General features: G+C 43.9%; 1 pseudogene; it reads right to left on the bottom strand.

The window, feature by feature from the left end:
• Positions 1–2,751: 2,751 nt before the first annotated feature.
• On the bottom strand, positions 2,752–3,322 carry LOC147891158 (uncharacterized; annotated as a pseudogene).
• Positions 3,323–13,979: the final 10,657 nt, after the last annotated feature.

Genomic DNA, 13,979 nt, shown 5'->3' with positions numbered 1-13,979 from the left:
TTGAAAATGTAGAATACATACAAACCCTTTTAGGATTAGTGTTAGGGCATCTAACCCTTTCCTTTATAGCACTATATGTGTTAGTGCTATGCACATATGATCACATGATGTTGAGTTGATCTCTCAACACCTTCCCTCAAGATCAACATCTTGAAGTAGGCCTTCCCTCAAGATGATGATTCTAGGGAATAAAAGAAGGACTGAGCATTATATTCCATCATCACACCCCTTTAATGGGAATGTCCTTCCTTTGCATCAAACCAAGAGCTTGTCATCGGTGCTTCTCAAAAATCTATTTACCGAGTGGTTTGGTAAATGATGGAGAGGAGGTCTTATCGGAGAGCAATAAAGAAAGGGAGAACACCAAAAATTGTGGGTGCTAACTCACCCAGATCAAGGTAAGCTCTTATTATGTATGTATGGTACAAAGGGGTATATATTAGGCCATTGGCCTTTACCCCAACAACCTCCCACTTAAAGGCCAATGCGCCTTTCAGGGAGAAGATGGGCATCCTAATGTCATCCGACACCCATCAATACTCTGTAATGTGAAAACCGCTCTGAGGAAAGACTCTTTGTAAGAAGATCTGCAGGGTTCTCATCTGTGTGAACCTTGACAAGCTGGATGCACTTATCCTCAATCACCTCTCTAATGAAGTGATACTTCACATCAATATGCTTTGTCTTCGCACTTGCATATCCAATAACAAATGTGTCCTTCCTCCCAAAGAAAATGCACATGTTCTTTGTACCATTCAAGTATCTCATGATACCTTTCACTACCTCCCAATGCTTCTTGCCAGGATTTGCCATATACCTGCTAACAGCTCCCACTACAAAAGCAATATCTGGATGTGTAGCAACCATGGCATACATCAGGCTTCCTAGTGTGGATGCATAAGGTATCGTTGCCATTTTAGCCCGCTCCTCATCTAACGTAGGGCTGTCCACTCGGCTGAGTTTCACATATGGAGGCAACAGAGTACTTATGGACTTCCCCCTCTCCATATTGAAATGCTCAAGAACCTTGCTAATGTACTCTTTCTGTGACAAATGAAGGAGTTTCTTGTTCGTATCCCGAATAATCCTCATGCCAAGTATGTGGCTGGCATCATCCAAATCCTTCATGTCAAAGGTCTCATGCAACCTTTTCTTCAAGGCATCCACATCCAAAGTAGATTTCCCAGCAATAAGCATGTCATCAACATATAAAATCAAAATAAGAAGGTTGCCATCTGATGCCTTCTTTGTGTAGAGGCAATGATCTGTCTCACTCCCTGTGTACGCTTGGGATTGCATAAATGCATCAAACTTATGGTACCACTCCCTAGGAGCCTGCTTCAGCCCATAAAGACTTTTTTGAAGCTTGCATACCATCCATTCTTTGCCTTGCACAACAAACCCCTCTAGCTGCTACATATAGATGTTCTCATGAAGATCTCCATGTAGAAAAGCTATTTTTACATCCATTTGGACAAGCTCCATGTCCTCTCTAGCAACCAATGCAAGCACTATATGAAGGGTAGTCATCTTCACCACTGGGGAAAAGATCTCATCAAAGTCAATACCCTTCTCCTGCTTAAAACCCTTGGCTACCAACCTTGCCTTATAGTTAGGCAATGCATCTACTGGAGACATCTTCAGCTTGTAAACCCATTTGCATGGCAATGCATGCTTTCCTTTGGGCAAATAAACCAAATCCCAAGTAGCATTTTTCATCAAAGAATCCATCTCTGACTACATAGCCTTCTCCCACTTGTGCTTGTCATTCCTAGACATAGCATTCTCAAAGCATGAAGGCTCACCCCAATCTGTCAACATGACATAATCTAGAGATGGAGCATATCTCTATGGAGGTCGTGAGACTCTAGTGGAATGTCTCAACACTTGCTCACCATGAGCATCTTGCTATCCCAACTGATTTTCCTACATAACTTGAGGTTGTCCACCTAGATGTGGCTCTCCCACCTCACGATCTATGGGCTGTCTGTGCCCTGCATCATGTGGAATAGGTTGTGCATGCTATTGAGAGTTCACGCTCAACATCATGTGATCACGTGTGCATAGCACCATCATGTGATCATATGTGCATAGCACTAACCTTATAGAGTGCTATAAAGGAAAGGGTTAGATCCCCTAACCCTAACCCTAAATGGGTTTGTATATATTCTATTTTTTCAACTAAATCTAGTGTACAGTTAGTTGTTTTGTGGTGTGCTCTCTAGCTGTGCCCTCTCTCCTCATCTTCCCTCTTCTCCTCTCCGCTCTTCATATTTTGTCATGGTATCAGAGCTCCCTTGCCTTCTGTTGAGGCATTAAGATCCTTGTGAGATTGAGAATTCTCGAGTGTCTTGTGAGAGTTCACTTCCATAGAGAATTTTCGTTCATTGGAAAGATTTCTATCCATTCAACTCCACTGCGAGAGTTCTTTGATTGAAAGTGAGAGAGAGTGATCTTCTTCAAGTGTTTGTGAGAAAGACAGGGAGAGTTCTTCTTAATCTTTTGAGAGAGAAAGAGATTTTGTTGATTGAGAGGCTATCAATAGCCTATCCACAAGCATTGTCGACTCCAACAACTAGCAAGCTCTTCTTGAGCTCCAAAGAAGCAAAAATTCGACCTTACAATAGGCAACTCCATGAGATAGCCATGATTCTCAAGTGATTTGCATGTCTAGTTTAATCTTTTGTAACCTGCTCCTATAGCCTTTTGCACTTGTAAGGCTCTAAGCCTTCGGCGAAGCTCTAGGTTGCTCTATCTGCGGCTCCATGTTCTAAGCTCCTGAAATCCTCTACATCGCGCACAGCCAACCTTAGCCAGTGCTAGCAAGGGCCCTTCACTTCTATGTCCCTGCACCAACACCCCATACTTTCTTGGCTCCAATTCCTTCACCACAACTCGGGAATTTGTCGACTACGAAACTGTAGCCATGGAATACTTCGCAGGCAACATGAATTGCATCGTCATCATCTTCTTGTCCACTTGGTTATTACCTTGCTTCTCCTCTGTAAGAATAGGAGCGGTCATTGCGATGTTTTTTGGAATGTGAAGCCGATCCTATCTGTTGGGTGATCACAGGGGCCATCATAGCAATTATCTCCTCTCCCTTGTCATCTACCTTAACGTTTTGAGCCTTTCCCAGAGCCCCAATATAATCTACAAGCATCAAGAAGCCACCATTGTTTCCACCCTTAGTCTCTGAAGGGTCATACATCACTTCCGCAACGAGATTTAAACCATATTCTTGGATCTCGTAGTCTTGCCCTTGGCCTAAAATGCTGTACTTGAAAGTCTTGACACTAATCTTTTCAAAAACAAGACCCATAACAAGGTGAAAAATAGCAAAAAATTGGAGCTAGGAGTTTCTAATAACTCTATCGACGGGCAAAGCAACACTACTCCTAGGAAGGATGGGCAAAGCTCCAGCTGCACCACAACAAAGCTACATGAATCGGACATAAGAGAGCATCAGAATCGACATCATCAATGGAATCTCTGATAGATTCTGATGCCTCAGCAATTCACACGTGGAGGATAACACACACACCTCTTTTTTGACATGTGGCACTCTATCTACCACATCAAAAAGTGCCATGTTAGCCTTATCTAACATGTCATTCAGGCCACGTCAGTAGCCCCATGAGGTTACCACGTTAGCATAGCCACATCATCAATGCCACATCATCATTACCATGTCATCACTACCATGTTTGCCATGTCAGCATTGCCATGTCATCTGTTGACATCATCATCTGTGCCACCTCAGCTATCTAGTCAGCACTGACCTCTGCAGGCACACACAGTGCTCCACAGTCACTTCATGTGACCACTCTTGCCACCTCAACATAGGGCTCCATTGGCACACCTCTTGCTAGGCACAGTGCCACATCACACTGCATGTAACCCACAGTGACACATCATCATTGAGCACCATTTGCACTCCTTTTGCCCCTCCACCTAGATCAAGTCATATCTCTTGATCCAGGAAGAATTTGAGGGCGCTCCAAAAAGAAAAGTCGCTCATTTTTTTGTGCTCTACGCATCGTCACATCATGCGCACATTTCGGTGCAATTTACACTCACATTTGAACCTCGTCGACAAAACCACTTCCTTCGTGCACATTTGCCTCTACATTGATGCATCTGACCCAGCACTTAAAAAGAACAAAAGAAAAGGAATTATTTGTTGTTCTTTTATTGATCGACGATTGGTATAGATTTAGATCAGAGTAGACTAGATCACCATAGAGGGGACGCTTTGAATTTCCCCAAGTTGCCAATCTAAGCCATGCCCAAAATTCTCGACTAGTACCTACTCGGAGTCAGTCCATATGCTCACATACGGTTTCACATCATTACATTACCTGAAACCTTACATTCATCAGTTTAATGAGCAGACTTCAGAGAGTACAGAGGCATTGTAGATTGTTTTAGTGGGCAGATAGCACTTGATTTCACACACACATGCCACCATTGTAAAGCCTAAAGGAGTTACTCTCTTGGGACCCCATTGCAGATTCTTGGATCATTGGTGGCGACTTCAACATGGTTGAGTTGCCTTTAGACAAAAAGGGAGGTAGACAAGGTGGAATTGATTCTTTGGAGAGGGCAGCCTGGGATGCCTTCCTCTTTCAATTCAGTGGCAGGGACACTTGGTTGGATGATGCCTTTCATATTATGCCATAGTCACTCCTGTACTCTTGGTCAAACAGGAGAATACACATGCCCATTCATGCACAGATTGATAGATTTTATGTAGATGATTGGGCACTTGACAAAGAAGGATCTGTATGCATTTCTACTGGGGTTTCCACCTCAGATCATTTTCCAGTGGTGTTGCAAATTCTTGAGCCTCATCGGAGAGGACGCTCTCCCAGTGTCAGGATTCTGGATGCTTTTTATGCATAGGAGAGCCTCACGGAGGATATTTTACAGATTTGGGTTTCTCACATACATGGTGGAGCTGTCCTCCCATCTCAGGTAGCTGCAGCCTTATCCAGAATTAATGACTATTATCATACAGTTGCTGATTCTAGGAGACGTGAGATTCTCAGATGTGAGATTGGTATACGCTAGCAGTTAGCGTCCCTTCAGAGGGAAGAGTAAAAGAGGCCCACAGATGCTTGGACTCAGGAGCACCTTGATGTAGCAAGGGCTCATTTGCAGACATTGTTGGATCAGAGAGCATAATATGCCTTTCATGCACGGGAATCCTTTTGGATTCAGATGGGTGGTAGGGTCAACAAACACTTTTTCTCTACTCATGAACCCAGACATAGTAGAGATAGTGTTTCGTAGCTTATTGACTCAAATGGGGTGTTACAGTCAGATCCTGATGCTATCATGCATGTAGCTTCAGATTTTTTTGCATCCCTTCTTACTGCAAATCCAAGCACACAAGGCATTGATGATGCTAGAGAGGTTATTTGGCAGTGTATCCCTGTATTGGTGAAGGATGAGATGTATGCTTCTCTGGATGCACCTTTCACCAATGCAGAATTCAAGACTGCATTACTTGCCCTTCACAAGGGTAAGTGCCTAGGTTCAGATGGACTTACCCCCTCCTTTTTTATTACTTTTTGGGAGCAGATTGGTGATCACATTACATTAGCCCTACAGGGCATGTGGGATTCTAGTGAGATGCCGGACTCACTTATAGATGGTCTCATTCATCTCATCCCAAAGGGGGGTAATAGGAATCTTGTGTCTCAATGGAGACCCATCACTCTATTGGGAAATTTTTACAAGATTCTGGCAAAAGCAATCAGTCTGTGACTACAGGTTTTTCTTCCAGATTTGATTTATGACACGCACACAGGGTTTGTGCATGGCATAAGTATTTTTTATAATATTTTCTCATTTTGGGAGGCCTCAGAATGGGCCATGCAGAGCCACCAGAGATTGGCCATTCTACTCTTGGACTTTGAGAAAGCTTATGACAAAGTAGACTAGGATTTTTTAGAGGGTACTCTATCTCGCTTTGATTTTTCAGATGCATGGATTAGAGGAATATCCTCTTTCTATAGATCAGCCCATAGCCAGTTGCTCATTGGGGGTGTAAGAGGGAACAGGTTTCAGATTTCGAGATCCGCCCACCAGGGATGTCCTCTTGCCTCGTTTCTTTTTCTGTTTGTGGTGGAAGCTATGAGTATCTACATTAGATCTCAAGCTGATATTTATGGGCTGAGGCTTCCTATCCGCCAGGAAGAAGAGCTCCAGGATAGTGAGTTGGCAGATGACACGGCTGTTTTTTTGGATGCCTCCCCCAGGACACTCACTTCCTTCCGGACAGCCTTGGATTTGTTTTGCACAGCTACAGGTGTACACATTAATTGGCATAAATCTAGTGGTTTTTGGATTTGCGAGGATGACACCTCGGATTGGGGTAATGATATTGGCTTCACTTGGGTACAGAGGGGTGTCTCCATCAGATATTTGGGCTGCTAGGTTGGGGTGGGCATCTCTCCTTCACAACAATTTGCTCCGGTGTCGGAAAGCATCAGAAGAAAGCTCCTTTTCTAGAGCTCAGCCAAAATTGACTTGGCCTCCAGGGTGGTGGTGGTTAACCAGGTTCTTCTAGCCATAGCATGGTTTGTATGCTCTTGTTGGTGCCACTCTAGGGATTGTATCACTCAGCTTAAGAGGCCTATATGAAACTTTTGATGGAGTGGTCTAGATGGCACAACTGATGTTACAACCAGGGTGGCTTGGGAGACCTTGATTGTTCCTACAAGAGAAGGGGGTTTGAATATCATCGACCTAGATCTACAGTGCAGAGCTTTACTCTACAAGTTCGTTGTGAGAGGACTTATGCTAGGGCAAGAGCCTTGGAAGGATTTTTTTATCAGATGCATATAGTTTTGCATGCCCACTTGAGGAGAGGATTGTGTTGAGAGTTCACTCTCAACATCATGTGATCATGCGTGCATAGCACCATCACATGATCATATGTGCATAGCACTAACCTTATAGAGTGCTATAAAGGAAAGGGTTAGATTCCCTAACCCTAACCCTAAAAGGGTTTGTATATATTCTATTTTTTCAACTAAATCTACTAGTGTACAGTTAGTCATTTGTGGTGTGCTCTCTAGCTGTGCCCTCTCTCCTCATCTCCACTCTTCTCCTCTCCCCTCTTCATATTTTGTCACGGTATCAGAGCTCCCTTGTCTTCCGCTGAGACATTGTGATTCTTGAGAGTGTGAGAGAGATTGTGAGATTGAGAGTTCTCGAGTGTTCTCTGTGAGAGTCCACTTCCGGTGGTGAGAGATCTTCATCCATTCTTTGAAAGAAAATTCCCATCCATTCAATTCCATTTTGAGAGTTCTTCATTGAGAGAGATTCTCTGAACTATTCATGTGGTTCATTGCTTCTTGTGAGAGAAGAGGTTTCATTGAGAGTTTTTTGAAAGAGTTTCATTGCAAGGGTGAAGAGCTTTCATCTCAAAGATATCTGCTAGTATTGAGAGTGAGATTGAGTTCCTATTCTACTCTATTCTACCTGAGTGCTCCGCAAGCACAAAGCTAGGCTTAAGACCTCAACCGCCTACGTCTCTATAGCCTACTCTATCTACAGCTAGCCGAGGCAACACTCCTTCTAGTAATATGGTGACTCTAAAGATATCCTATGATGCCTCTACAACAAGCCTACACTCCAGCAAGCGACTCAGCTCTTGGCAACTCCACTGGCCACAACGACCAACATATAATCGTAGAAGCAGCGGCTGCCTCCATCTAGCACTCTCCATCAACTTCAGCAATAGCGACGGGCTGCTCCATCCTTGCAACAAAGCCTCTCCAAGCCTCTCAACCGAGTAGCGGCTCCTTCTACAGCTAGTCGACCTTCTTCAATTTTCTCCAACCAAAGCTCCAGCCGCCATCAACGGAAGCTTCACCAACGGCCAAAGCAATCAGAGGTCCTTGCTCCATCGACTACTCCTAAGGCCACCATCTCCTCGTAGTGCTCCAACAACTAACAACAAGCTCCATCCGAACGACTACGTAGCTCCAAAGCCCAGCGTCTTCAACGGCCGCCCCCTACAAGCCAGGCTCCAGCGCCATCTTCAACGACCAACTGCATGCAAGCCTCTCCAACAGAGCCTCTACACCGGCCCTCCAAGCAACGCCTCACAACGGTTTCGGCCCAATGGTTCACTTCATGGCTCCGACTGCGCAAGGATAGCTTTTTCGCCGCCGACTTCTCCAACGAGCGGAAACGAAGAGCAGCGCAGCCCAACCAAACGACCTCCGACTGCCTTTCCAGCGCGCCAGCAATGACTCAACAAAGAAGACGACAGAATTCGAAAGATTCCGTCCGAATCTTGATAGATTCCGGCTTCCCACAGTGTGACACGTGGCCCGTGTGCCATGTCATCTAATCTGCCACATGTCAATCCTATCTGCCACATGTCAATCCTATCTGCCACGTGTCAATCCTATCTGCCATGTCATCAACCTATCCACACTGCCACATCAGCATTAACACGTCAGCAATCCACATCATCAGGCCACGTCATCACTGACTGCCACATCATCACCGACTGCCATGTCACCTGACATGTCATCAATGACACATCATCAGCCTTGTCACCTACCACGTCATCAGTGACATGTCATCAGGCCACGTCACTAGGCCATGTCACCAGGCCATGTCATCACTGCCACGTCACCTCTGCCACCTCAACAGTCCAGTTAGCACTGACCCTCTGCAGGCACAGTCCCTTGTCAAGCACACTGTGCACACAGTTGCCACCTCAGCACAGAGCTTCACTGGCACACCTCTTGCTAGGCACAGTACCACATCATCATTGCATGTGACTCACAGTGACACATCATCATTGAGTACCATTTGCACTCCTTTTGCCCCTCCACCTAGATCAAGTCGTATCTCTTGATCTAGGAAGAATTTGAGGGTGCTCCAAAAAGAAAAGTCGCTCGTTTTTTCGTGCTCTATGCGCTCGTCACATCACGCGCACATTTCGGTGCAAGTTACACTCACATTTGTGCCTCGCCAACAAAACCACTTCCTTCACGCACATTTGCCTCTATATCGACGCATCTGACCCAGCACTTAAAAAGAACAAGAGAAAAGGAATTATTTGCTGCTCTTTCATCGATCGACGGTTGGTTTAGATCTAGATCAGAGTAGACTAGATCGCCATAGAGGGGACGCTTTGAATTTCCCCAAGTTGCCAATCTAAGCCATGCCCGAAATTCTCGACTAGTATCTACTCGGAGTCAGTCCATATGCTCACATCCGATTTCACATCATTACATTACCTGAAACCTTATGTTCATCAATTCAGTGAGCAGACTTCAGAGTTCAGAGGCATTGCAGATTGATTCAGTGGGCAGATAGCACTTGATTTCACACACACATGCCACCATTGTAAAGCCTATTCGGCTATCTCACGGCATTGTGTACATCATTTTCAGCCTTGTAAAACCTCTTGGCTATTCTTGGCATCATTGCCACAAGCCTTGTAACACAGATCAGATCTTATATACTGCAGTTCTATCTTCACCAACGATACAGAGATTTCACTTGGCATCTTCAGTGTATTTGCAGTTGATTCATATAGAGTTTTTCAGGACACTTTTGAGTACATTGTTTGCACCATGTCGACTAGCAACCTCAATCTAGAGGCATCTGCTAAGTTAGACAACTTCAATTACGGTACATGGAAATACCGAATGGAGACCATTCTTGTGCTTCAGGACAAATGAGAGTATGTCGATGGATCTATACCTAGACCATTGGCCGATCTAGCCACCAGTAGCTCTACTCCATCTGTTGTCACAGCACCAGCAACGGGATCTACATCGGGATCTACATCTACACAAACAGTTTTCGCACCAGTAGCAGATCCTGCCATTGCCCGAGCTCAAGCAGAATGGGATAAGAAAGACAAGTATGCCTATCACCTGATCAAGCAGAATGTGCAAGATGTCATGCTAGGACAGCTCAACACAGTCAAGACATCAAAAGAAGCATGGGATATGTTCGCAGCTCTCTACGAGTCCAAGAACACATCCAGGATTCTCACCCTGAGAAACCAGATCAACCAGAGTTTTCGCAATAGCAGTGAAACCGGTCATGCTTATGTACTCCGCATCAAAGACTACAACAATCAACTTGCAGCAGCAGGAGAGACTATGAATCCCGCAGAAATGGTTCAAGTAATCCTAAATGGACTAGGAGAAGGATATGAGAATCTAGTCCAGAGTATTGCCATCCAATGGCAAATTCCAACACTGGAAGAACTTCAGTCAGTTCTACTTGGTGAAGAACTCAGGACTCAGGCCATTCAAGCACGTAAAGGTCATTCTAATGATTAGGCATTCACAGCTTCAGACGGAAGTAGAGGCAAAGGCAGAAACAGAGGTAGATCATATCAGAAAAGTGGTCATCATCAACAAAATCAAAGTCAGAATCAGCATCAGCATCAGCATCATCCTCAGCAACATCAAAATCAGCAAAGAGAAAATCATTCCAACCGAGGAAGATTCCAAGGACGAGGGAATGCATCCACCAATGTGTCAAACATTCAATGCAACTACTGTCACAAGTTTGGAAACTATGAAAGAGATTGCCGCAAGAAGTAGTATGACCAAGGCGGTCAATCCAGCAATAATCGAGGGAATTCCCAAGGAAGAGGAAATCATCGTTGTGGACATTCTAGTCACAGTCATTTTGCAAATGAACATGGAAATATGTTTCTTGCAAGTGAGGAATTGCATCAGACTGATACAATGCACCTAGACACTGATTTCAATCCCAAAGAGGATTTCAGCTATCAAGTCGACCAAGTGGAACAAGATCCTTGGTACATTGACAGCGATGCATCATCTCATATGACAAATCACCAGGAATGGTTCACAGAAATGAAGCCATTAGAAGGACAAAAGAATGTCATCTACACAGTAGACAATACACTGAATCCGGTTCAAGGGACAGGTGTTATCCCTATGAACAATTTCACTGGTACAAAAGGATTAGTCAAAGATGTGCTCTATGTTCCGAAGCTCAGCAAGAATCTTTTGTCAGTAGGTCAAATGACGGAACGCAACTACAAAGTCATCTTCGACGGTGATGAATGCACTATCAGAGACAAATCCAAAAGAGGTCAGCTAGTAGCAAAAGGTGTCAAGGAAGGACACGTATATAGGATGCTAGCTACAGTACCAGATAAGCATGCCATGTCAGCTCAAATGCAACAGATGCCACTATCTGCAAAATGGCACAAGAGATATGGTCATGTCAACTTCAAGTAATTGTTAGATCTCAGGAATCAGAATATGGCAATTGGGATTCCGAAGCTACAGTTTCTTGGAAAAGTTTGTGAAGCATGCTGCTTCGGCAAACAAAAGCGAACCAACTTTGTCAGAAGTACCTCTCGTGCACGAGGTATTCTTGATTTGATTCATACAGATGTATGGGGTTATGCCCAGACCCGCAGCATCAATGGTTCACTTTATTACTTGACCTTCATCGACGATTACAGTAGATATTGTTGGGTCTACTTTCTGAAAGAGAAATCTGAAGTGTTTGCCAGATTTCAAGAATTCAAAGCCATGGTAGAAAACCAGACAGGCAGAAAGATCAAGGTCATGAGATCAGACAGAGGAGGTGAATACATGTCTTCAGCATTCATGAACTTTTGCAAAAATCACGGCATTCAAAGACAATTCACATGTGCAGATACTCCTCAGCAAAATGCAAGAGCTGAAAGGAAGAATGGGACTTTAGCAGACAGTGCTAGAGCAATGCTTAGTGAAAAGCATCTTCCGAATCAGTATTGGGCAGAAGCAATAGCTACAGCTAACTACTTGCTTAATCAGCTTCCTACCGAACCGATACAAGGTATGACTCCTTATGAAGCATTCACTGGACACAAGCAACGCATTGGGCATCTCCACATATTTGGTTGCATAGCATATGCCCACATACATGATGATCATCGCAGGAAATTGGATGCGAAGTCACGCAAATGCATCATGGTTGGCTACAGTGAAGAAAGCAAAGCAGACAAATTGTATGATCCCATCAACCGCAAAGTCATTATCTCCAGAGATGTAATCTTCGATGAGGAATCAGAATGGAAAACCTCACCTACACAGGAGATAGAAGCATCGACTTCACAGTCATCTATAGAACAGGTTGATGAAGAAGAGCAAGAGTTGCCAGCAACACCCCAAGCAGCGCCACAGCAGCTCAGATGGTCTACTAGGGAAAGCAGACCACCAGCCAGATTGACATATGCTCAGAAAGGCAAAGCAATTCAGGTGGAAACCACCAACTATGCTCTTATGACTACCATCATGGCTACAAAAGAGCCAGTGTACTTCGAAGACGCAGTAGACAAGCCCAAATGGCAAACTGCTATGAATGAAGAAATGGATGCTTTGTATAAAAATAACACTTGGGAATTATGCGACCTTCCACCAGGAAAGAAGGCCATAGCCAACAAATGGGTATACAAAGTGAAGTACAATCCAGATGGTAGTATTCAGAGATACAAAGCCAGATTAGTTGCAAAAGGATTTGCACAACAATATGGCCAAGATTATGATGAGACTTATGCTCCAGTAGCAAAGATGGATTCCATACGGTTCTTGATATCACTAGCGACACTCAGTAAATGGAATGTGTATCAGCTCGATGTCAAGAATGCATTTCTCAATGGTTATCTAGACGAGGAAGTCTACATGCAACAACTAGCCGGTTATGTTGAACCAAGAAAGGAGAACAAGGTTTGCCATCTAAAGAAAAGTCTCTATGGCTTAAAGCAAGCACCCAGAAGTTGGTACAGCAGAATTGACAAGTATTTTGCTGATCTAGGATACATGAAGTCCAATGCGGATCATACTCTCTACTACAAAGTTCAAGGGGACGACATTACTATTGCACTTTTGTACGTAGATGATCTGATTGTGACAGGAAGCAAGGATAGCTTCATCAGAAAACTAAAACAAGACTTATCTGCAGAGTTCGACATGAAAGATCTTGGACTTATGCACTATTGTCTTGGAATTGAGTTCTGGAGAGATTCAGATAGCACATTCGTGAGTCAGCTCAAGTATGTTGACAGTCTCCTGAAGAAGTTTCATATGGCAGATTGCAAGATTGCAGCCACTCCCATGGAATAGAGATTGAAACTTACTAAAGATTCAGAAAAGCCTACAGTCAATGACAAATACTACAGGCAACTCATTGGATCTCTTATATATATCTGACAATCACACGGCCAGATATTTGTTATGCAGTAAGCTCACTAGCACAGTTTATGGCAAATCCAAAACAGTCTCACTGGAATGCAGCCAAAAGAGTCTTGAGATACATCAAAGGTACAAGACAGTTTGGGATAGAATACAGAGGAAGTCATCCACGGTTGCATGGATACTATGACAGTGACTATGTCGGAGATCATGAGACCAGGAGATCGACACAGGGATATGCATTTTTCCTTGGTCAAGGTGCTATATCATGGTTGTCAAACAAACAACCAACTGTTTCGTTGTCTTCGACTGAAGCAGAATATAGAGCACTCACTACAGGTGCATGTGAGGCTATATGGCTCAGAAGACTATTGTCAGAAACAGATTACTTTGATGAGTGAAAGCCAACAACAATATACTGTGATAATCAATCGGCTCAAGCATTGGCCAAAAATCAAGTATATCATTCTTGGACAAAGCACATTGATGCCAGAGAACACTTCATCAGAGAAAGAGTGTTACTTGGTGACATCACACTGCAGCATTGTGATAGAAAAGAGAATGTTGCAGACATCTTTACCAAACCACTCGGTAAAGAGCTATTCCAAAAACACCGACTAGCTCTTGGTTTGATGCAGAGGAAGGACATTCCCATTAAAGGGGTGTGATGGAATGTAATGCTTAGTCCTTCTTCTATTCCCCAGAATCATCATCTTGAGGGAAGGCCTACTTCATGATGTTGATCTTGAGGGAAGGTGTTGAGAGTTC

This window comes from Dipteris shenzhenensis, chromosome 18 (genome assembly GCF_047967505.1).
Source record: "Dipteris shenzhenensis isolate YYH24624 ecotype China chromosome 18, Dip_SZ_1.0, whole genome shotgun sequence".
Classification (NCBI taxonomy): domain Eukaryota; kingdom Viridiplantae; phylum Streptophyta; class Polypodiopsida; order Gleicheniales; family Dipteridaceae; genus Dipteris; species Dipteris shenzhenensis.
The sequence above is the reverse complement of the archived record's forward strand: the minus strand, read 5'-3'. Positions and strand labels throughout refer to the sequence as shown.